Here is a 22226-nt window from a genome sequence, read left to right as displayed (position 1 = left end):
AGCTGCCAAAATCCCGAAGAGAGGTCCAGTGTGGAAAAGAACTTAGCCCCCGACAATGCGTCGAGGGAGTCATCCATACGCGGCAGGGGGTACGCATCTGCCACCGATATCTTATTCAATTTGCGGAAATCAACACAAAATCGCAATTTGCCATCCTTCTTCTTAACCAAGACGACTGGAGCGCCCCATGGGCTGTTAGATGGCGATATAATGTCCGCAGCCAACATGTCTTCCACTGCCCCCCGTACGTGTTCTCGCTCCGCAGGACTCATCCGATGCGAATTTAATCGAATAGGGGCAGCATCGCCCGTCTCAATGTGATGGTAAAGCAACGAAGTGCGGCCCAAATCCAAATCATCGGAGCTGAACACATCGGAATATGTCAACAACAATTTACGCAGCGCACCACGTTGCTCCATGGACAGGGAAGAATTTTCGTCACATAAATGAGCAACCCAACGATCATCCGAACTCCTTGGCTCGGAAACCCCAGCAACAACTCCCCGGCTATGTGGACAATCATGGGTCGCAAACGACATAGTGGCATGTGCCACAACCGTACCGGCCGGGACACGGACGTTTTCTCCCCCCGCATTAAGCACCTGTAAAAAGGGTAATTGATCCGGCCGGACGATGGTCTGTGCCCCCACTAACGCCAACCCGGTTGTTATCGCGGCGGACGGTGACAACAAGACCCCTACTGCTCCTAGCCGATCAGGCAGGGGCTTCCGATACCGCAAGGGTATAAGCATCTGTGTACCAGGTGGGATGTCCACAGATGCGACGGACAGCGCCTGCACTTGTACGGCCGAAGCAGGTCGCCCCCAGGGCGACGGCAGAAACGAGATTTGACGGCCCCCCGGCAGTTCAATACAATTCTCATTGATTTTGATCAAAATGGGCATCTCAGCCAAAAAATCGGTGCCTAACAAACAAGGAACCGCCAAAGATCTCGATATCAACACAACACCCGAGGCCGACACATCCCCAATAGATATCTTAGCATCCACCTGACCCACGATACCCATGCTACCCCCGTTCGCAGCGACGCACGACCCATAAACCGGACGCACAGCCCCCGGCGGGATGCCCAACAGATGAAAAATGACATCCGAAATAATAGTCGCAGACGCGCCGGAGTCGACCAAAATGCGTACGTCCACCCCTTGTATAGACCCCGGTACAGTGGACGAGCCCGTAGCGGCCGCGACGACTCTCCGTGCCAACTTGCGCCATTGCGTGACCGAGCGACAAGGCCCCGTCGAAGGGCATGCTTTAACCACAACGTTAGGATGGCGCAACGACGGTGTTGGGTGAGGTGTAAAGCCTTACCGGGTGTCTGGTGCGTGCCGACATGCCTGTTTCGGAGGATCTTTAGCCGACTTGACCGGTGCCGAGGCCTCCTGCTGCGGCGGAGCCGGGAAGCGGGCCCAGCAGTTTCTGGCGTAGTGGCCCCTACGCCCGCAGCGGAAACATTCGGCCTCGTTGCGCCGAAGCGCAGGCCTCGCCTCCTGACGGCCCCGTTCTGGTAGCGCCGCGCGCGGTCTCGGCCCGCCGCGTCCCGTCCATGGAGCGGAGGCGGCCGTCAGTTGTTGAGGGCCCCGGTCATCCGGAACATAGACAGCCTGCGCAGGGTTCCACCCCAGCGCATCCCCTTCTTTGACGGGCCCCCCCGTCCACGCCGTCACTTGTTTCCAGCGACGGAGGTTGAATTGCGCATCGAGACACTTAGCAGCCGTCCGGGAAGTTAGCTTCTCATGCCCACACACAGGCATGGGGATCCCTAGATCCCGAGACAGCTCCAACATTTTCCCTAATATGAGAGGTTCGAGCAGGTCCTGTGGCGTCTCAGGATAAGCTGCCATGGCCAGCTCCAGCACCGCACCCCTGAACGCCACGGGCGACTCCTCTGGTGCTCGTTGTCGTTGAGCGAATCGCCGATGCGCATCATCTGGTGGCTCATAAGCATCGGCCATTTCTTGAAAAACACCACATAAAGTTGCCTTCTTATCGGTCGTTATGGAACGGAAGAATCGGACAGATTCGTCGTCCAGGAGAGTCGGCAACACCTCCAAAGCCTCCGCATCGGTCCATCTTGCTGTGCGTACCGCCGCCAAGAAGCGGCAGGCGAACGCGCTCCAGTCCCCACCGACGGAAAATTCTTTAACCGTTGTAAGGTGGCGACTCCGACTCCTCTTCCCGCCGTCTTCCAATGGTGGTGGTTGTGATGGCAAATTCAAAATGGCGTCGGCCCGCGGCGTGGCCAAGATGGCGGTTTGGCGCCACGGAGCGCGCAAAATGGCGGCCTCTTGCCGCGTGGGCAATGGCGGCGGCAGGACAGGCAACGTGGCGGCCCGCGGAGCACCACTTGCATCATCCATGGTCCCTGGCGCGACGAGATGGCATAGATGCGCCAGGACGTCCTTAAGTGCCTCCAGTTGTACCGCCATCGCTTGCCATCGTTGATCCGCGTCTGATGATGTCGACGGACCCGCCACCGCGCCAACATCCTCCACTCCCGTTCCCGTGGTCGCCTCAGCCGGGCTCTCCTCCACCACCCCAACAGGATCCGTGGTTGGAGGGAGTTCGTCGTCGTCGGACGAAGAAGCCGATGCAGGCGCCGGATTAACTTTCTTCCTCACTTGTTTCGACATGCCGTTGCACTTCCGACACCAGTGTAATAAACGACTGGACCACGATGTCTGGCTCAGTGTCCTTTATTCGGTTCGTGCTGTACACCCACACGGCTGTCTTTACTCTGTAGCTTCTCCACGGTGCTGACTCCAATGTCGGCCCGATCCACAACAGCAGCCCCGCTGCTGTTTCTCTCACACAGCCCCCCTTGGCTGTACTCGCTGCAACTCCTCTCTCTCCACAGCTCTGACAGCCTCGTGCTGTCTCCCTCTCTCCCTCCGCAGCTCTGACAGCCTCGTGCTGTCTCTCTCTCTCTCCGCAGCTCCTCCTGGCAGCCACACCGCTGCCTCTAACACGCAGCCCTTCTGGCTGTCTCCTCTGCAGCTGCACACCACTCCGCAGCTTCCTCTTATCTTCGGGGTTGGCTCCCGATGGCCGTCGGCGCCCCCCCCTCTCCACACTCGCCCGCGTGGCCTCACTCTTTTCCGCTCACACCCCGACTGCCTTCTCCTTCCGGTTTACCCGCTTAAGGACCCCCTACCTTTCACCCACATCACCTGGCTCCGCCTCCTCGTGACGTCACATCCGGAAGGTCGCTTTCGCCCGCATTACACATGCACAAAACAAATATTTCCATAACAAGACTCTGTTGTGATGTCTGTTAGTAAGTATACACATAAACAACAACAACAACAACCGCCATTCGCCACTAAGTGGCGGTGACGTCACCACGACGCTTGTGCCAGACCATGTGCACCTTGAGGCCACGTGAAGTGTCGAACGCCCGCTGGCAGGAGGTCACGGGGCAGACCCAGGTGCCACGGGTCGACTGACCGAGATGACCGAGATGACTGGCTGATGCACCACCTGTGCCCCCTACTGTACCAACTTGCTGTGCTTTAGCCAACCGGCGCTCCGCTCGTTGTTGTGAGCGTCGCTCCTCCGCCCCCCGTTGTTGTTGGAGGGCGACTGCCTCCAACTGCCCAGTAGCGTCCTTCACGAGCCTCCTCCACTGAGGCCGATCTTGACACCGCTGGTACCAGTCATCGGCAAGTCCACTCAGCTCCACGTCCTCCTGTACCACATCACTCCATCTCTTCTCTAGCCCGTGCCGCGCCCGTTTAGCCCCCTCGATCCGGCCGAACAAAAGCTGTTTAGGCATGCGGTGGCTGGGCATGCGGGCTACATGACCCAGCCAACGCAGCCTTGCCTGCCGGAGGAGCTCACTGATGGGACTTTGCCCAGATCTTTCAAGGACTTGTGAGCTCCTCACACAATCCAGCCTGGTTAAACCCAGGATGGATCGTAGGCAAGCCAGCCTAAATGTTTCCAACCGGCGAAGATGCTCCACTAGGGGGGTCCACGTTTCGCAAGCGTAGAGAAGGGAGGGAATGACCGTGGCCGAGAAGACCTGAAGCTTCGTGCGGAGCGACAGACCAGGTAGCTTCCACACAGCGTTACGTAACCGATGAAAAGATATTGCCGCTCGACTGATTCGGAGTGAGACCTCTGCTGATAAACTGGAGCCGGTCATAGGCACACTGCCCAGGTATGGGAAACTCTCCACTCTCTCCACAACTGCCCCATCACCAATTGGGAGTTGTGGGGGTGGAGTGTCCGATGGTACAAAATACCCAGGCAGGTGCTTAGTTTTGGTGGGGCTGATGGTAAGGCCCCACCTCTTAGTGGCACGCTCCAGTCTCAGCAGCAGCGTCTCCAACTCCTCTTCTGAATGAGCAGCTATTACCAAATCATCGGCATACATAACGTGGTTGACCAATAGGGAGCCATCCCTTGATCGCACCCGGGCGTCGATTAGCCTCCCATTATATCTGTACCAAATGGAAATTCCCCCGGTACAGCTATTGAAGGCTTCACGAACTACGCAGTCGAAATAGATGTTAAATAATGTGGGAGCCAGAGGACATCCCTGTCGCACCCCAAGGTGTACAGGGAAAGGCTCCGACTCCCGGCCACGTAGTTTTTCCCGGACCCGCTCACCATCATGAAGGTCCTTAATGATCGTGAGCAGAGGGTCAGGGACTCCGAAAGCACGAAGAACAACCCAGAGCCCAGTCCTACTGATGGTATCATAGGCCTTGACCAGGTCAATAAAGCAGAGATGTAGGTCTTTTTGGAATTCCCTACACCTCTGCTGTAGCAGACGGACAGAAAATATGGCATCTGTGCAGGACCGCCCTTTCCTGAAACCGCATTGGGGCTCCGCAAGCCTCTCCTCAGCGTGCCTAGCAAGGCGATGTTGAATAATCCTTGCCAGGACCTTACCCGGCACACTGAGGAGTGAGATGCCCCTGTAGTTGTTACAGTCGGTACGGTCCCCCTTCTTAAAGAGGGGGACCACCAGGGCATCCTTCCAGTCCTGCGGAACCCGTCCAGTGGTCCAGACTGTTGTTATGATGTCATATAGGGCAGTCTGTGCACAAACGCCACCCTCCCTCAGCATTTCGCTTGGGAGATCATCTCTGCCCGGTGCCTTCCCTGGTCTCAGACTCCGGATCGCCCTCAGTACTTCCTCAACAGCTGGCACCTCAGCCAGCCACTCACAGGGGGTGACCTCTTCCAATATTTGAGGCACCGCAGCCTCAGCAGGGTTATCCCCACTTTGTGCCATGATGTTTTCCTGGCTGAGAGATTTTCCCTCCCCCAGGACTTCACAGAAATGTTCAGCAAATCTGCAAACCTGTTCCTGGGGGTTGGAGATTGGATCACCGTTTTTTCCTCTAATGATGGTAATAGGTGTGGCGCTGCAGGTTACTTTTTTGATGGAGTTAAATAGTGATTTGTGATCGCGTGCCACTGAGGCAGACTCCATCTCCTCAGCAACCCGCGACCACCACCCATCCTTACAGCGCCTTACGGCTCTCCGAACCTCCGAGCGAAGGCTGCGGTAAACCTCCTCATTCTCTGACGTGGGATGCTGTAGGCGATGAGAGTGGGCCTGTTGCTTTTTCTCAATTAACCTGAACACCTCGTCTGTCAGCCAGGGTTTCTGGAGAGGTCTGGACCGCGTACCCAAAGCAGCCATTGCAGCTGCATGAGTCACAGTCTTAAACCTCGCCCATTTACCCTCGACATCAGGTGGAGTGGGGGACGATGCCAACCCCAGCTGCAAGCGATGATGAAATTCTCGCTTGCAACTTTCATCAGCTAACTGAGACCAGGCCACTTTTGGTTGGAATGGGATCCTGGGTGTACACCCACCACCGGAGTGGAAGAATGGCAGGCGCATCTTACAGATGACTAGTCGATGGTCAGAGGGCAGATCAGCTCCACGGTAGGTCCTGGTGTCAAGGACATGGGCTCGCATCCGCTGGTCCGTCACTATGTAGTCCAGCAGATGTTCTTGCTTGGACCCGGCATGTATCCATGATGTTGTGTGGATGCGCCGATGCCGGAAGAGTGTGTTGGTAATTACAAGCCCATGGGCTGCACAAAAATCTAGCAGCCTCCTACCGTTATTATTGAGCTGATCTGGCCCATGCCTTCCAATCACTCCAGACCAGGTGCCAGTGTAATACCGTTGAGGACTCTTGGACACCCGGGGTTGAGGCACACGTATTTATTCCGCAACAGTTGTCACAACCGCGGACATACAATACTGGAGGGGGTATCGGCCCCCTCACCCGGCTAGCTGGGAATACACTGCTAGCTATCTCTGACCTACCTCCTAGTCCTCCACTAACGGGCTAAGGGAGGCTGTCTGGCCCGACACTGGTAAGTCGGGCTACGGTACCCGGAGTCCCAGAGCACTAGCTCTGGATCTCGGGACCACGCCGCTGGCTCGGTCCTGCGCGGCCCTGACAAGGGCCGCGTCCCAGGGGAGTCCAGGGCTCTAGCTAGACGATCTTCGGTCTTCACTGGTTTATCTTTAACATTCTGCCCCGAGCCCTCTGACACATCCCCCTTTATACTCAACCCCCGCTGAGGGGTGGGGCCCCGGGCTGCCTGGTGTGGACGTCGTTGAGAGCACCTCCCCCGTGCACTCACGTAGCCCCGCCCACTGTGTTTGTTTCCCATAAGCTGCCATGCATAACGGCTCTCTCTCTAACACCTCTACATCACCCCCCCCCCCCCCCCCCCGCATAGCTTGCAGCCGTCCCGGCTGCCAACATACAAAAAAAACGACAATAAAAGCGCATTTACCCCCTGACCGCGTGTGTGCCTCACTATTTTTCAACAATAACAAGAACAACACAACAAGAACGCAACAGCAAGAAGAGAAAACAACCCGACGCACCCCCCCCCCGATTAAATACGAATTCTGTAAAAACAGTCTATACACAATTTGCAGGGAACCCACCACACACACAACACGCAATGAACACAACCTATGTACACATCTTCCGGCCTCACAACAGTCTGCGCATTTTAGCGCGTGTCCGTGCAGCGGGCCCCTCACACGGGGTAACCCCGGGTGGTGGACCGTCAGGTGGCAACTGTCCGTCTCGGAGTGAGTCCTCATCCGACGCCGCGTGACCCTTGGCATCCCCAGGAGGGGTGATCGGGCGTGAGCCCGTCATTCCTGATGCACCTGGAGGTGGCACAGCCGGCAAGGCATTAGGTGAGTGCAACGGAGACGGACCCAGTGAGTCGGTCGACCCCCCACATGTTTGGCCACGCGTGTGTGAAGTGGGGATGTGTACCGCAACGAAGGGTTTTAATCTAGAGGGGTGGACGAACCACCGCCGCTTCCCCCATTTGATGCGCACGCACTGCGGTCGCAAAACCTCGACCACCTCCACAGGGCCCCGCCACGGCCGCACCAGCTTAGAGGAGGTTGCGAGTGGCACCTGGGGACAGTGCAGCCATGCCTTGTCCCCCGGCTTCCACTGCAGCATGTGCGCCCGACCCAGTCTGAGCCGCTCATTCGCTTTCTGACGGAGGTCAGAGTTTTGCATGGCAGCATCCCGTGCCTCTGTCAATTTGGCCAAATTAAATTTTACATGGTCAGCCAATTTAGTTTTTCCCTGAGGCGCAGGGATCTGCAGCTGGGCACGAACAGGCGGGTCAGGTTCGCGGCCGTACATGAGGTAGAAGGGTGAAAATCCCGTAGCTGCGTGGGGGGCCATCCGGTACGCCGCCAATACCCCTTGAATTTGCAAGTCCCAATCGGTCTGTGAGTCCGACACCTGCTGTGACAACATTGACGCGATGGTCCGATGCAGACGCTCGACCATCCCGTCAGTCTGCGGGTGATACGGGGAGGTACGAATTTTCTTCGTGCCCAGGAGCTCACAGACTTCTTTGAGCAATTTACCAGAAAAAATTTTGCCCTGGTCGGTCAGCAGCCGCTCCGGAGCACCTTTGTCCAGGACATAACCCTGAACAAAGGCCTCCACGATGGCTGCTGCCGACTGGTTGGCAAGGGGCCAGGCCATAGGCCAGCGTGTAAAATACTCCACACCAGTTAACAAATATCTATTGCCCCTGGGTGTGGCGGGGAATGGGCCCAAAATATCCAGCGCGACGAGTTCGTTGACTCTGGACACTTTGATTGACTGCAAGGGTGGGTTAGACACACGTGCTGGCGGTTTTCGTTGCGCGCACCGAGGGCATGACCCCAGTAAATCCCCGACATCCTTCATCATGCCTGGCCAAAAATAATCGAGTTGGAGTAAGGCGAGGGTCTTTTGGGTCCCCAGGTGTAGGAGGCGCTCATGTGCGGCCCACACCGCCTTGCCCCGCAACCCCGAAGGGACCACCAGCCGATGTCGATGGGATTTTCCGTCCCAGTGCATCAGCAGACCATGCACCAATTCCCATGCGTCGGCATCACCCCTGCCCTGCCCAGCACAGCCGACGCGACGACGCAACCCGAGGAGAGAGGTATTCTCCATCTGGAGGCGCCCCCATTCATTGACGGGCATCCCCAACAGGGAATCTTTTCCCTGTTGTGCGATTGAATTTGGAACCAATGTTTCGTCGTGGCCGGCGGCCGCCAGGACCGGAACCGGTATGTCCCCTGCTGGCCTGCAACGTCCCGACCCCAGGAGGCATGCACATTCGGAGGTGGTTGGCATGCGCGACAGAGCGTCAGCATTTGTGTGGCGAACGCCCTTACGGTAGGTGGTTTCAAAATCAAAATCCTGGAGGATCTCCAACCATCGGGACAATTGTCCCGATGGCTGTTGAACTCGCAGGGTGTACTGCAGTGCCGCATGATCTGTGCGGACGGTGAAATGCTGACTGTACAGATATGGGCGATACTGTTGGATGAAATAGACAATTGTCAACAGTTCCCGACGGGTGACACAATATCTTTGCTCCGCCGGAGACAACACCCGACTGCCGTACGCAACCACCCGTTCCACGCCGTCAACCACCTGGGAAAGCACGCCCCCAATACCTGTGTTGCTCGCATCGGTGTCGAGCAAAAAAGGCTTAGAAAAATCGGGGTAACTCAAGGGAGGAGCTTTTACCAGGGCGTCCCGAAGGGAGCAGAAAGCAGCCTCCTCCTCCTGACCCCAGTGGAACCGAACCCCTTTTGATGTTAAAGCGTGTAGGGGTTTCGCAATCGTCGCAAAATCTGCAACGAAACATCGGTAATACGACGCGAAGCCAATGAAACTCCTGACCTCTCCCACCGAGGTGGGAGTCGGCCAGGAGCTGACGCACTGCGTTTTGGCGGGATCGGTAGCAATACCTGAGCACCCCACGATGTGTCCCAAATAACGCACCGAATCGCATAACAGATGACATTTTGGGGGTTTGAATTTCAAATTAGCAGCCCGCATCTTTAGGAAAACCGCCCGCAACATCTGGAGATGTTCGTCAAAAGTTTTACTAAAGACGATAACGTCATCCAAATAAATCAGGCACGAATCCCATTGCAATCCAGCCAAAACCAATTCCATCAAACGCTGGAAAGTTGCCGGCGCTAAGTGGAGTCCCATCGGCAACCGGTTGAATTGGAACAGGCCGTGCGGTGTACGGAAAGCAGTTTTAGGCTTTGAATCATCGTCCAGAGGAAGCTGCCAGAATCCCGAAAGTAAATCCAATGTGGAGAAGAATCGCGCTCCCGCCAAGGCGTCCAGCGATTCGTCCATCCGTGGGAGCGGGTATGCGTCGGCAACCGAAATTTTGTTAAGGCGCCGAAAATCAACGCAAAACCGCAACGAGCCGTCCTGCTTTTTAACCAGGACGATCGGCGCTCCCCAAGGGCTGGTGGAAGGAGAAATGATGTCGGCGGCTAACATGTCATCAATAGCCGATTTGACATGGTCCTTTTCGGCGGGACTTAACCGAAACAGATTCTGGCGTATTGGCGCGCTGTCACCCATATCAATATTGTGACGCAGCAGATGAGTGCAACCCAAATCGTATTTGTCCCGACTAAAAACGTCGGAAAATTCCCGCAGTAGCGTTTTAAGCTGTTGACGCTCTGAATTTGACAGGTCCGTCGATCCCGCACAAAGCGCCTCGAGCCACCCTTCATCGCTGTCCGAATGTGGTCGCGGCGCATGGACAGCACTCACGTGATTCGCGACGGGTTCCTCACAGGGCACCGGCGTCGCGTGAGCAAGCATGGTCCCCTGCGGGACCACCACCGTCTGCGAGCCCACATTGAGGACCGCGATGAAGGGGTCTCCGTCCCCTCTTACTATGGTCTGGGCCGGAAGTAAATGAGGTCCACTAACCCCGGCCCTAGATGGCCCCAGCAGAACCCCTTGGGCCCCAATGCCCTTAGCGAAGGGCCGCTGAAGTTTCAAAGGAACCAACATTTGTGCACCCAGAGGAACGCACACCGTTATATCTACAAACGCCGGCACCGTTGCGAACGCCGTCCGACTCGTACCGGGGGATGGCAGAAACGCCATGCGTCGGCCCGACGGGAGCTCAATGCATCCCTGGTCGATTAATATCCTAATCGGCATTTTGGCCAGGAAGTCCGTCCCCAGCAGGCATGGAACCGCCAGCGAGGAGGAAACAAAAATCGGCCCAGACAATATAATATCCCCGATACAAATTAGGGCTCGAATCTGTCCGATGATGCCAAGTGAGCCCCCGTTAGCAGCAAAGAATGGCACGTTAACAGGTATCAAAGGACGGCTCTGGGCAGGGAGAATATTGTAAATTAACTCCGAAATAATGGTCGCCGATGCTCCCGTATCGACCAGGATGCGCACCTCGACCCCGTCGATGTGCCCCACAATGGCCGACGACCCCGACGACGCGGCTACAACACGATGGGCCAACACGGACCACTGGCTGGGTTCAATCTGAGTACCCAGAGCGGTGCGTGTTGGTGCGATGGTGCGCGATATTGGCCCCCCAATCGGTGCAGTGTATGAGTGTGTGGCGGGTGTGTGCGTGGGCCAAACATGTGAGGTGCCGCGACTCGCCGGGTTATGATGATGGAGCTTGGGAAGAGGGCCGGCGTCCCGTCGAGGTGTCGTCCCGCGCTGCCGAGGAGAGCGGCACCCCGAGGCGACATGTCCCCGGATGCCACAGTTGTAGCAGCGCGGGAGCGCTGGTGACGACGACGGATGATCGGGATGGCTCGAGCCGCCCCGGTCCGCCCGTACTCCCGCTCCCTGCCGCCGTTGATGGTCGATGGCGCAGATCTCCTCCACCGGGAGGGTGGCTGCGGCCACGGTACGCCCGCTCGCCGCCTTGCTGGCCTTGCGTCGTTGCGCGAGCAGGTTTGCGTGGAGGAGTCGTGCTGCTTGGAGGGAGCACATCTCCGCGTCGTCCTGTGCGACGATGACGATCTCCAAGTCGTCCGCCAGCAGGAGTATCTTCTCTGTAACCATGGCATCGACACCTTCGTTGTCCATCCGTGGAAAGGCCGCCTTTGCCAGTGCCAGGAGGCTTGTGCGGTACGCCAGAGGCGACTCCTTTGCCCCCCGCTGGCGATCGTAGAAGAGTTGGCGACAGTCTGACGGCGGACCGTAAACTGCAGCCAGCACCTGCATCTCCATCTGCAGCGTAGAGCGCCTCTCCTTCGTTGCCGATGTTAAAGTGGCGAGGGCGTCGTTGTCGAGGAGTGCTGGCAGCGCGCGGAGAGCCTCGGCGTCTGTCCACTTCGCCATCTCCTGGTGAGCGAGGAAGCGCCACTGGAAGCCGCCCCAGTCACCTTTCTCGCCCACAAATTCTTTGAGTGGAGGCAGTCGCTGATGTAGCGCAGCGGCTGCCGCAGAAGGTCGCCCTTCCTCGTCCCCCTCACCCAGCTCTGCTTCGGCGCGCACGACCGATGGCATCGCCGGTCGCACCCATGGTGACGTCCCGTCCGTTGGCGATGACGCGGCAGGTACTGTATGCCCGCCGTTGGACGCGATGCTCAGGCCGGCCACGCCCTCAACTGCAGCTGCGGTGATGGCGGGATTTTCAAATTGGTGTTCCGCCGAAATGGCGGGAAGGCGCTGTAGTCGTCAGCTTTCGTCGCCCCGTGGCGGTCCCGCAGCCCCCAGCTGAGTGATGTGGTCCAGCATGCTGGCAGCGGCGTGCAGCAGCTCCATCAGCTTGGCGTGCGCCTGCCTCAGCCCCTCTGCCGACACCTCTCCACCCTCCTGTTGCTGCGGCGTAGCCGTATCTGGCCCCGACTGCTCCGTGCTCTCTTCACCCGTCCCGGGCTCTCCGACTGCAGCGGTGTCCTCCGCCCCCGGTATCCTGACCCGAGCTGACCGGCGCGTGTCCATGTTCATAGATTTTTACTTCTGACACCAGATGTAATACCGTTGAGGACTCTTGGACACCCGGGGTTGAGGCACACGTATTTATTCCGCAACAGTTGTCACAACCGCGGACATACAATACTGGAGGGGGTATCGGCCCCCTCACCCGGCTAGCTGGGAATACACTGCTAGCTATCTCTGACCTACCTCCTAGTCCTCCACTAACGGGCTAGGGGAGGCTGTCTGGCCCGACACTGGTAAGTCGGGCTACAGAGTCCCAGAGCACTAGCTCTGGATCTCGGGACCACGCCGCTGGCTCGGTCCTGCGCGGCCCTGACAAGGGCGGCGTCCCAGGGGAGTCCAGGGCTCTAGCTAGACGATCTTCGGTCTTCACTGGTTTAGCTTTAACATTCTGCCCCAAGCCCTCTGACACATCCCCCTTTATACTCAACCCCCGCTGAGGGGTGGGGCCCCGGGCTGCCTGGTGTGGACGTCGTTGAGAGCACCCCCCCCCGTGCACTCACGTAGCCCCACCCACTGTGTTTGTTTCCCATAAGCTGCCATGCATAACGGCTCTCTCTCTAACACCCCTACACCAGCATCATGACCAACTCGGGCATTGAAGTCACCCAACAAGATGACTCTGTCCCAAGTGGCCACTTTAGCCAGCACATGTGACAGGAGGTCATAGAAAGCGTCTGACTTATCGGCTTTGCCTGCATCCCTCCACACATAAACATATACACATGCACATACACACGAATGCACATACACCGAATGGTGTATGTGCATTCGTGTGATGCGTGTATTAGAATCAATGCAAATTAATACTCAAACAATTTGATAACATTTAAAACAAATCAAAATGTGTTAACACTTAAAATTGCACTACTTACGAGATTTGTAGATAATATTTACCGGAATACATTTCCAGTCACGTTCAGGAGAATTTCTTCTCTTTACTAGACTGACTGCAGACCTTACTGGTGGCCAAAAACATTTTCTTTCTTGATCAGTTAACCAGTTTGTTGGCACGATCTCAAGCTCGAGAGTATCGGCAAATTCAACTATTGAAAACAACATCCCCTGTAAAAAAAAACGATTACAAATGCATAAAAAATAAAAAAATCATATGTATCTGTAAACGTACGTATCTCTTTACGAGCATGAATATTTACAGTGTAACAATTAACCTAATATTTTTAATGTTTCCTGAGGCATAGTTTTGTTGAAGCAAATTATTTCGAGATTAGATTGGCAGAGATACACAACAACAATAAAAAAAAAACAATATACATTAATAACAATAGCTTAAAAGTAAAAATCCATAACAGACAACGTTGCATGCAATGGCCGTTCTTTATAGCACATAGAGAGACCAGAGATATGAAGTGGATAAGAGTTGGATACTGCACTTGACAGCATTGGGCATGATGGGAATTATATTTTTAAATGACCAGCTTTTAATTGTTGCGGTAATAGTTAAGATTTAGCTACTATTCGTTAACTTAAAGCTTTCGTAACTGCAGGAATTCATATTCTTTGGGTCTTTCGGTAAAGCCACGTAGATAGGAAAAATAATTAAAAAAAATATCACGACGTTTCGATCGCAACACAAGCAATCGTCATCAGGTGAAAAAATAGCGGGCGAGCTTCTGAGGCAGGATCTTATACAGGTTTGAGATGGATGTAGCCCAAGGATCATAAGCGAAGTGGGCGGGGCTAGTGATTAAATTTGCATGTAATTGTAAGATCGGAGAGCTACCTCCATGACGAAGAAGCTGCGGAGGTGGCCATTGTATTGTGAGCGATTAGCGTGTCAATTTAAGATAGTAGAACCACCGCCACATCGAGGAAAACGAGCAACGGTGGCTGTCTTATTGAGACATTTAACCTGTTAATGTAAAGACATTGAACCTGTTAATGTTACACCAGAGAGTCAAAAATAACTACTAACAACGGCAGGTAGGATGGAAACATCACAGCCACTTAAACTGGTTAATAACGTTATTCCAATGATTGCTCAGTTTGTACCCATCTTCTCGGTTGAAATGTGTCTGTGTTTACATATCTGGATGGCTCCATGAACGAATGTATGTAATGTAAGCAATGTATGTATGGTGAACTTTTATCGCACCATAAGTAGCCAACCCTGAGAATCAGGAGGTGCAGCAGAAGGACAACAAACTAAACACAAAGCAGTTCTGAAGAAATTCGTCTTCAATGTAGATTAAAAAGTGGATAACTCAAGTGACTTTGTAATATGGAAAAAGCATTCCAGATGGACACAGAAGCGCATCTGAAAGAGCGTAATGCAGTAACCATCTTTGTTCGACGGCTAGCCAAAAGTCACATGACCGGAGTTCGCGTGATGGTTTATGCTTCTTGACAAGATCATCAAGGTATTGAGTTCAATTGTGGCAAGCACTGTGTATAATGAGTGCGACCTTATAATGAATTCGTTCGACAACTGGAAACCAATGCAGCTTGGAGAACACTGGGCGGACATGGTTGGATCTTGAAATATGACAAGTACCAGAGGATTTTGTATACGCTGCAGCTTGGTAATGTTTTTGGTAGATGTCCCAAAGAGTAGTGAGTTTCAATATCTTAACCTTGTCGATACTATGCTACACGCCACCGTATTGGTTATGTCACGACTGGTCGAATGTATCATAGAGCCCGGATATGAAAATTATAGGACGTGACTACATTTTGCACATGGTGATCAAATTACATATTCTCGTCGAGTATGGTGCTGAGACTTTTTAGAAGAGTAGAAACTGAATCCTGGAGTCCGCGGCCACCACGCCTGATCTTCCCACAAATGTTTTCACCCGAGCCTGAGTGCCAACCAGCAGAACCTCCGATTTTTCTGGATTAAGCCGCTTTTTTTCGTGCAAATCACACGTGCATTGCTGACGTGTAATATCCGAGGTTACCAAGGATCTCCATATCTATTCTTGACTTCACTGCGGTGTTCAATTGTCTATCATCAGCATATTGATGGAACTTTATGTCATGCAATGAAATGACGTTGGCGATTGAAAAGACGTATGTGCAAATAGGAAGGGCCTAAGGAAGGACCCCTGTGGTACGCCATCTAGGCGTGCCATAGGCAATGACTGATTTTATCCCAGCTTGACAAACTGTGATCGACCATCTAGCTATGACTTAATCCACCCCAGTACCATACCCAATACACCGAATCTGGACCTTAGCCATCATTGCCGATGGTGTCGAAAGCGGCTGAGAGATCCAGGTCAATGAATGCTACGGTGCACCGTCATTCATGATCAAGTAGAGGTCGTCAGTTATCTTTTAGAACTTTCTCAATACTGTGGTACTTCTGGTACGCCGACTGCAAAGGGTTTAATCTGCCCGTCAAAGCGATGTGGGGAAGAAACCGCTAGACACATGTGCTCTATGACCTTTAAATGCTTACTCAGGTTTGGGATCGGGCGATAGATTTTGCGGTTACTATTGCTCAATATTTTTTTTTTCAGGAGTAATGTTACCTGCACCATTTTTAACTGGTCGGGGAAACAGCCCTCGCTGAATTAAATATTTGCCAGGTGGACAATCAGTGGCACAAGCACGTCCGAACATCATTTGAGGATTTAAATGTGGATTTAGTCGAGCGGCGATGTCTTATTTGGCAGTTGTGTGATGAATATCGACACCTCTGCCACCGACACTGGTTTAAATATTGAAAGTAAGCTCTTTAATTCCGGTACACGACCTGTTTCACCAATATAAAAACCGTTATAATTTCCGCAAGGAAATCTGTAAACAAACCACTTTTTTCTTTCAGTGGAATAGGGTCTTTGCGATGTGAAGACGTGGAAGCTACAAGCAACGTTGGATATTTCGGAGACTTGCATTTGCTCTTCCAAGAAGCAATTTTCCTGAAGTTTACAATGGAGATAATAATGATGCAAGTAATTCATTTCCTTGCAATCACTCTTGGATAACTAACGAAAGTAAACAAAACAACTTAATATATAATACATCATATAAAATATAAAATATTTTCTTATATTAAATTGCATTTGATTTACCTTTATATATATTTTTTATTAATATACATATTTTAGCATTATGTTAATGGTTGATACATCGTTTTATTGAATTCATATTTAAATGATAAAATTTTGTTATATTTAGTTTGTCCAGCAAATAATTGATTACCAATAGCAATTGCAGAGCCATCTTACATACCATACTAGTGACCTGGTATGTGATGCCAAATTGTTTGGCCCACCTTACCTGCTGATGGTATTATTCTACCTTTAAAAGAAAAGCTGAGAATCAGTGGCGGCTTGTGACATTTCGACTAGGTAGGGCTGTTTTGAGTGACCTCTGAAAATATGGTGTTCTAATTAAGAAAAACCTCGTCATGTTATTGGCCTTCCCGTGAAAGTGATTAAACTGTATTATCTACCAACGCTAGGCATTTTTAAACAATACGAAACAAAACAACAAAGCACTCAAATTCTGTCCCCATGACCCCCAAAGTCCACACTACACAACCCCTTTGACACTGCAAAAAGCCATGACCTGCTATATTTGCGCAGTGCAACCTAGCATTGTGACATAGCCATTAAACCCATGGGCACCTTTTCACCACCCTGAATGGGTCTCAAACGGCGTGGCTAAAATGCTAAGCTAATGGCAATGAATGAAGGGATATCTCTCACTCGGATGCATTCGGAGCCGCCCCGAGACTTCACTGAGGCACAAATCAGACTGTGCTGCAAGCGGTTTCTAATATGAACAAGTTAAATTGTTATCTTCATTAGGCAATTTGTGTTGAAAGAATCATTTTTTTATTTTTTGTTAAAACACACATTTTTTATAGAAAAGTATTTTTTATTATAAAAAATAATTTATCATCTCCAGCTGCTTGATGGGTTGGCGTCTCAACGCCCCTAATGGACGAACCGCGCCTGCAGAGAATGTGTCAACATATCTACCTCTTCTAAAATGTAATTTAACACATTTGTGAAGTGAGAAGCATAAAATATTAAATATGGGACAGACGTACTGGAATCAAACGCCCTTGCAGGAGGGTTGCAGTGAGTCGATCCTCTTGGCGTCTCACTATGGTCTCCTGTGGGTGAGCGTTTAAAGGGCATAAGGTGCATGCATTTGGCTTATTTAAATGTCAGTGAATGTGTGTGTGACTCAGGCATATATATGATACACAGTAGGGGGCACAGGTGGTGCATCTGTCAATCTCGGTCAACCCATGGCACTTGGGTGTGTCCCATGACCTTTTAGCAGCAGGCGTTCGACACTTCACGTGGCCTTAAAGTGTACATAGCTTGGCACAAGCGCCATGGTGACTTCGCCGCCACTTCGTGGAAAGTTGCGGTTGTTATATGGCATTGCTGCTCTAAGAGGAATTGGTGTTGTGGTCATAAAGCCGCCCCACTCCTGACTGCTGTCCCCTCCCACTACTGCTGATGCGTGCGCACTCCCCCTACTTCCGCAAGAGCACCACTACTCACTCACACTCTCTCACTCAAAGTAACTTGCTTTAGCCCAAAATTTACAAATATTACAGGCTACCTTTGAAAAAAATCCCAAACCCGTATTTGGGGAAATGGGCAGAGCCGAAAGGAGAGATCTCAATGGCTTTGTGAGGTCATTATCCAGCACTGAATTGAGCAAGGTTGCTGATGATGATTGTGTATGCAGGTAATGGACATGTCAGTTTGCTCGTTTTTACGTAGAATACAAATGTTAAACATCGATAGAAATCAAACTAGAAATATATCGCCGTATCGGCAGACACATTTTCATGTTAAAAAGTTTACCGTGTCTAGTTTCCTGACCACATTCCATCATCATAATCAACTCTGATCTATTCACCACTGGGTGAAGTCCTCCCAAATGGCCGCTCTCCGTCATGGTCTCGCACTGCAACTAGCTCATACACACGACATGGTCTGATTGCAACAAAAAAAACATTCAATTTAAATTGTATTGGTCAAAACACGCAATGCTGTAAACTTACCTGAAAATTACTCGAATCGTAGCATCACCCCTACTGCCAAAACTTGGCAGGACCCTCCTCAACAAGAGTCTTGAGACTCAGTGATGCTTCTCTTAGTAATCAATCCAAATAATAACAATCGCTACATACCCGTGGAGTACCAACCAAAAGAGGGAACGCCCGAGAAGTTGACCACCAGAACCTATATATAAAAATGGATATTCCCTGATGCAGGGCCTGCAATAAGCGAACCGGAAGGGATGGGGACCGCTGGAAGCGGATAACAAACCCTTAAGGGTTCTAACGGGAGTGATACTCAGCCTATTGGCGGGGAAACGTCGTCAAGCACCAGCCGCACTTATATTTTGTTGATTTTGGAGCAAACCCCGGCTTACCCTCCACCCTTCACTTCCTCTGCCATACAAGCCGGAGACTCCCCACCCATTATTAAAACACATTCCCTGCCCCCCTCTTACCATTTTACTTTCTCACATACACCCCCCCCCCTATATTACAAACAAAAAAGAATATTCTACCGACACGATTTTCCCATATAAATTAGACAATACTCCCCTCCCCTCATCAACCAGGACACGTCGGGCACATAGGCCTGGCGGACATAAGTGCGCGGGTTTTTTTGTCGCCCAACGTTTTTCAGCGGGCATTTGTTCTTATTCGCAGAAAATATCTAATAAAAAAATATAAAAATATATACTTTACGTGTTTGTACTAGAGCTTTTAATAAGCATCATAAGACTCACAGTTCCGAAATGAGTTCCGAACGATGGATGCTCCCTCCAGGCGTTTTGCTGTGGTCTCCTGCAATGGGCTTTATAAGGGAGTAAAGCAGGAGCGAGTGACGTGTTTATGCAAATTTAGTCATGCAGGTGCGCATAATGCATTTCCCCAAAAGGGTTCTGACGGACGATGTTTGCGAAATGACGTCAGCAGTATCACTTCATTTCCCAGAAAAGGAAACGTCAGCAACAATGACGTACCTGTATACTGACGGCTCTTTTTATTACATTCATATTTGGCTACTTGTATAGAAGAAACATTATATCAGTTGAGCTAATTTATACTTTTAGGCCTACAGTGATCTCTCGTTTATCGCAGTTATTGGGGACCGGAAACCCTCGCGATAGGTGAAAATCCGCGAAGTAGGATTGGCCCCCTAGGAATTTCCGTATATGTGTGTGTGTGGGTACCAGAATGTTTAAAATATGTATATTTATACTTTATATATATATTTTACTTAAATCTATTTAATTATAAAACCTTAATATTATACATTCACTCTCTCTCATACGATCCGTATTATGGTGTTTTACACTCAGAGACTTGACTCCAGTAATGACGACGACGACGATGACAATGACGATGACAATGACAACGATGACAGACATGTGCAGTTCGATGAATGTGATGATGAATGATGATGATGGTGTTACTGCACAGGTGTAATGAGGCCTTTAAATCAGTTCGAAAAATCCGCGATGCACTGAGGCCACGAAACTTGAACCGCGAAGTGGCGAGGGATTACTGTATATTTAAAATCGTCTCTTCGGGTACTAGTTAACATATGTGGACGAAACATTTGCCCTCGTAGCTGGGCGCGACTATTCTAGATTTTAAAAAGGAAGTAAAAATTTGGATGATTATTTATTTAAATTAGGTAAAAAAACACGAATAGCCTAGGAACGGCCGCACCTGACACACGGCAAGTTCAATAAAAGTGTGTAAAAAGGCGATGTCATCCGATGAGCTCACAATTTTTAGAGATACAGTTCGCTGGAAATTTCCGTAAATTTGTATAACATACCACCATATTAAATTGACTATCATTATGGAGTTAAATGGGTTCAAATGCAAACAATGCATCACAATATTCCCAAGAAAACTTCACTGAGTGGAGACGTTTTTTCAGACGGGACCTGTATTGAGAAGTTTTCCTTCATGTGGTTGGAAAACTACTAGACTAGGAACCCCAAAAAACAACCCTTCATAATACAGGTTTTTTGGGTTAGATCGTGTAAATATTTAAATGTGTCGTTAAACCCACCACCACCCAACACAGCCAATTTAAATTTCGATTTAAAGCTTTCGTGACTGCAGGGATTCATCTTCTTGGTTCTGTCGGTAAAGTCACGTAAAAGGGAAATAATAAAATAATAAAAATAAAACATAATAAAATAATTCTCACGACGTTTCGGCCACAACGCAAGCAGCTGTCCTCAGGTGAGGAGACCTGTTCTTCACCTGAGACCTGTTCTTCACCTGAGGACGGCTGCTTGCGTTGTGGCCGAAACGTCGTGAGAATTATTTTGTTTTATTTTTATTATTTCCCTTATACGTGACTTTACCGAAAGAACCAAGAAGACAGCCAATTTAGTAAGGTGTGTCGCATAAATAGAGCATGCCAATTCGTTACTAGTACAGCACACCACTGTGTTGGAGAGCCACAACATTTACAATCTGAGTACGACATTTCGCCAGTAATTACAACTAGCTTCATCAGGCGACGGCCAGATTTGTGGAGAAATTCACCTGTTTCGTTCCTTAACTATAGGGGTAAATGTTATAGCAGTGGATAGACAATGGTGGATGATGATTCTACGTCATTTTTTATAATGCCTTAGTTATTTTTGTAGAGTGAAAGACGACACGGAGGCAGTCTTCGGGTAAGAGCTTGCGCCGAAGGTTTATTAAGGTTTATTAAGGGTGTAGACACTTTCCCAGGGGTAGGGTACTGTACTGGGTCCTTCCACAGTGACCCTATACTGATTGTTCCCAGCCCGGCTAGCTCCAGGGCTTTCTCTAGACTTCCCTCAGCTCTACCCCTGGTTCCCTCTTCAATTGTTCACCACTCTCCGCTTCCACAGTGACCCCGCTTTCGTCACGGGGTCCCCTCTAAGTAGCTAGAGGAGGCATGACGTCATCCCACCGGAAGGCGCACATGATGTCACTTCCCATAACGTCATCACACCGGATGGCGCGCATGACGTGCCGTCCCGTGACGTCCCGTGACATCATCGCACCGGAAGGGTGCGCATGACGTCAAGTCCCGTACTACTCTTCTACATTACCCCCCACCCCCCCCCGTGAAAAAAAAGAAAAACAGCCGATCCGGCTGTGAACAATACAAAAGTGGAGTATGGCAACCCGGAGAGGAAGACATTGACAGAACACTGTTGGCAACCATGGGACTGTGTAAAGGTGGGACCGTCTGCAAGAACATGAAAAAACTTTTGGGCAGCACGGCACAATAAAAAAATAGTTTTGAGGCCTTCATCACACGGAGCACTGCGGCAACTGGCGACGATGGCTGGAGGCCGACGACAATGGCCCCACTGGCCGTCACCGGAACCGCATGCCCCGCGAGCGTGTGTGCGCTGCAGGCCCGTTCCCCAATGCGGCTTCGGTTGTGGTGATAGGCGACACGCCCGCTGGCGACAGGCCCGTCGCCGGGGCATCCGCAGGACGAGGCGTCGTTGCAGGTGCTACTGGTGATGGCTCTGCAGGTGCACACACAGGCCCGGCACGTTGGACGCATCACCCCCCAGTCGCTCAGGAAGTGGGGATGAATCATCGAGGCTAGGTGCCTCGTTGATTCTTTTGAGCCGAGATGGGTGTACAATTCAGTGCCGGCGATCGAACCGAATATGAACACATTGCGGCCGACGGACCTCCACGACCTCAACAGGGCCCTGCCAAGGGCGATGCAATTTGGGCTATTATGTGCCAACCGGTACTTGGGGGCAGTGTAGCCATGCTTTCTGGCCCTTTTTCCATGGAAGGCCGGCAGCTTGGTGCTTGGGCAGGCGCTCGTTAGCTGTCTGCCGGCTGGCCGAATTTTCCACAGCTGCCTGCCGTGCCTCGCGCAGCCGGTCGAGCATGACTTTCATCGGGGTGGGCACCGTCGATCCCTTTTTTGATGTCCCCAGGTCCATTTGCAC

The 22226-nt window shown here is 51.5% G+C and overlaps 1 long non-coding RNA gene across 4 annotated transcripts in view; it reads right to left on the bottom strand.

The window, feature by feature from the left end:
• The window catches only part of LOC144729238 (uncharacterized), a 39550-nt gene extending 20431 nt beyond the window's left edge, over positions 1-19119 (bottom strand). The window contains exons 1-4 of one of the 4 annotated variants that reach the window (XR_013587663.1): positions 19032-19119; positions 17317-17382; positions 16068-16177; positions 13166-13355 (exon numbers count right to left, since the gene is read on the bottom strand). This is a non-coding gene — a long non-coding RNA (uncharacterized LOC144729238). Of the gene's footprint in view, positions 1-13165; positions 13356-14034; positions 14164-16067; positions 16178-17316; positions 17383-19031 lie in introns of all 4 variants that reach the window. The other 3 variants (XR_013587664.1, XR_013587662.1, XR_013587665.1) reach the window with 3 other exon arrangements.
• Between the last annotated feature and the right edge of the window lie 3107 nt (positions 19120-22226).

The sequence above is a fragment of the Lampetra planeri genome, chromosome 31 (genome assembly GCF_965212315.1).
Source record: "Lampetra planeri chromosome 31, kcLamPlan1.2.h2, whole genome shotgun sequence".
NCBI classification, from domain to species: domain Eukaryota; kingdom Metazoa; phylum Chordata; class Hyperoartia; order Petromyzontiformes; family Petromyzontidae; genus Lampetra; species Lampetra planeri.
Note: the sequence above shows the minus strand (reverse complement) of the source record. Positions and strands in the feature narration are given on the sequence as shown.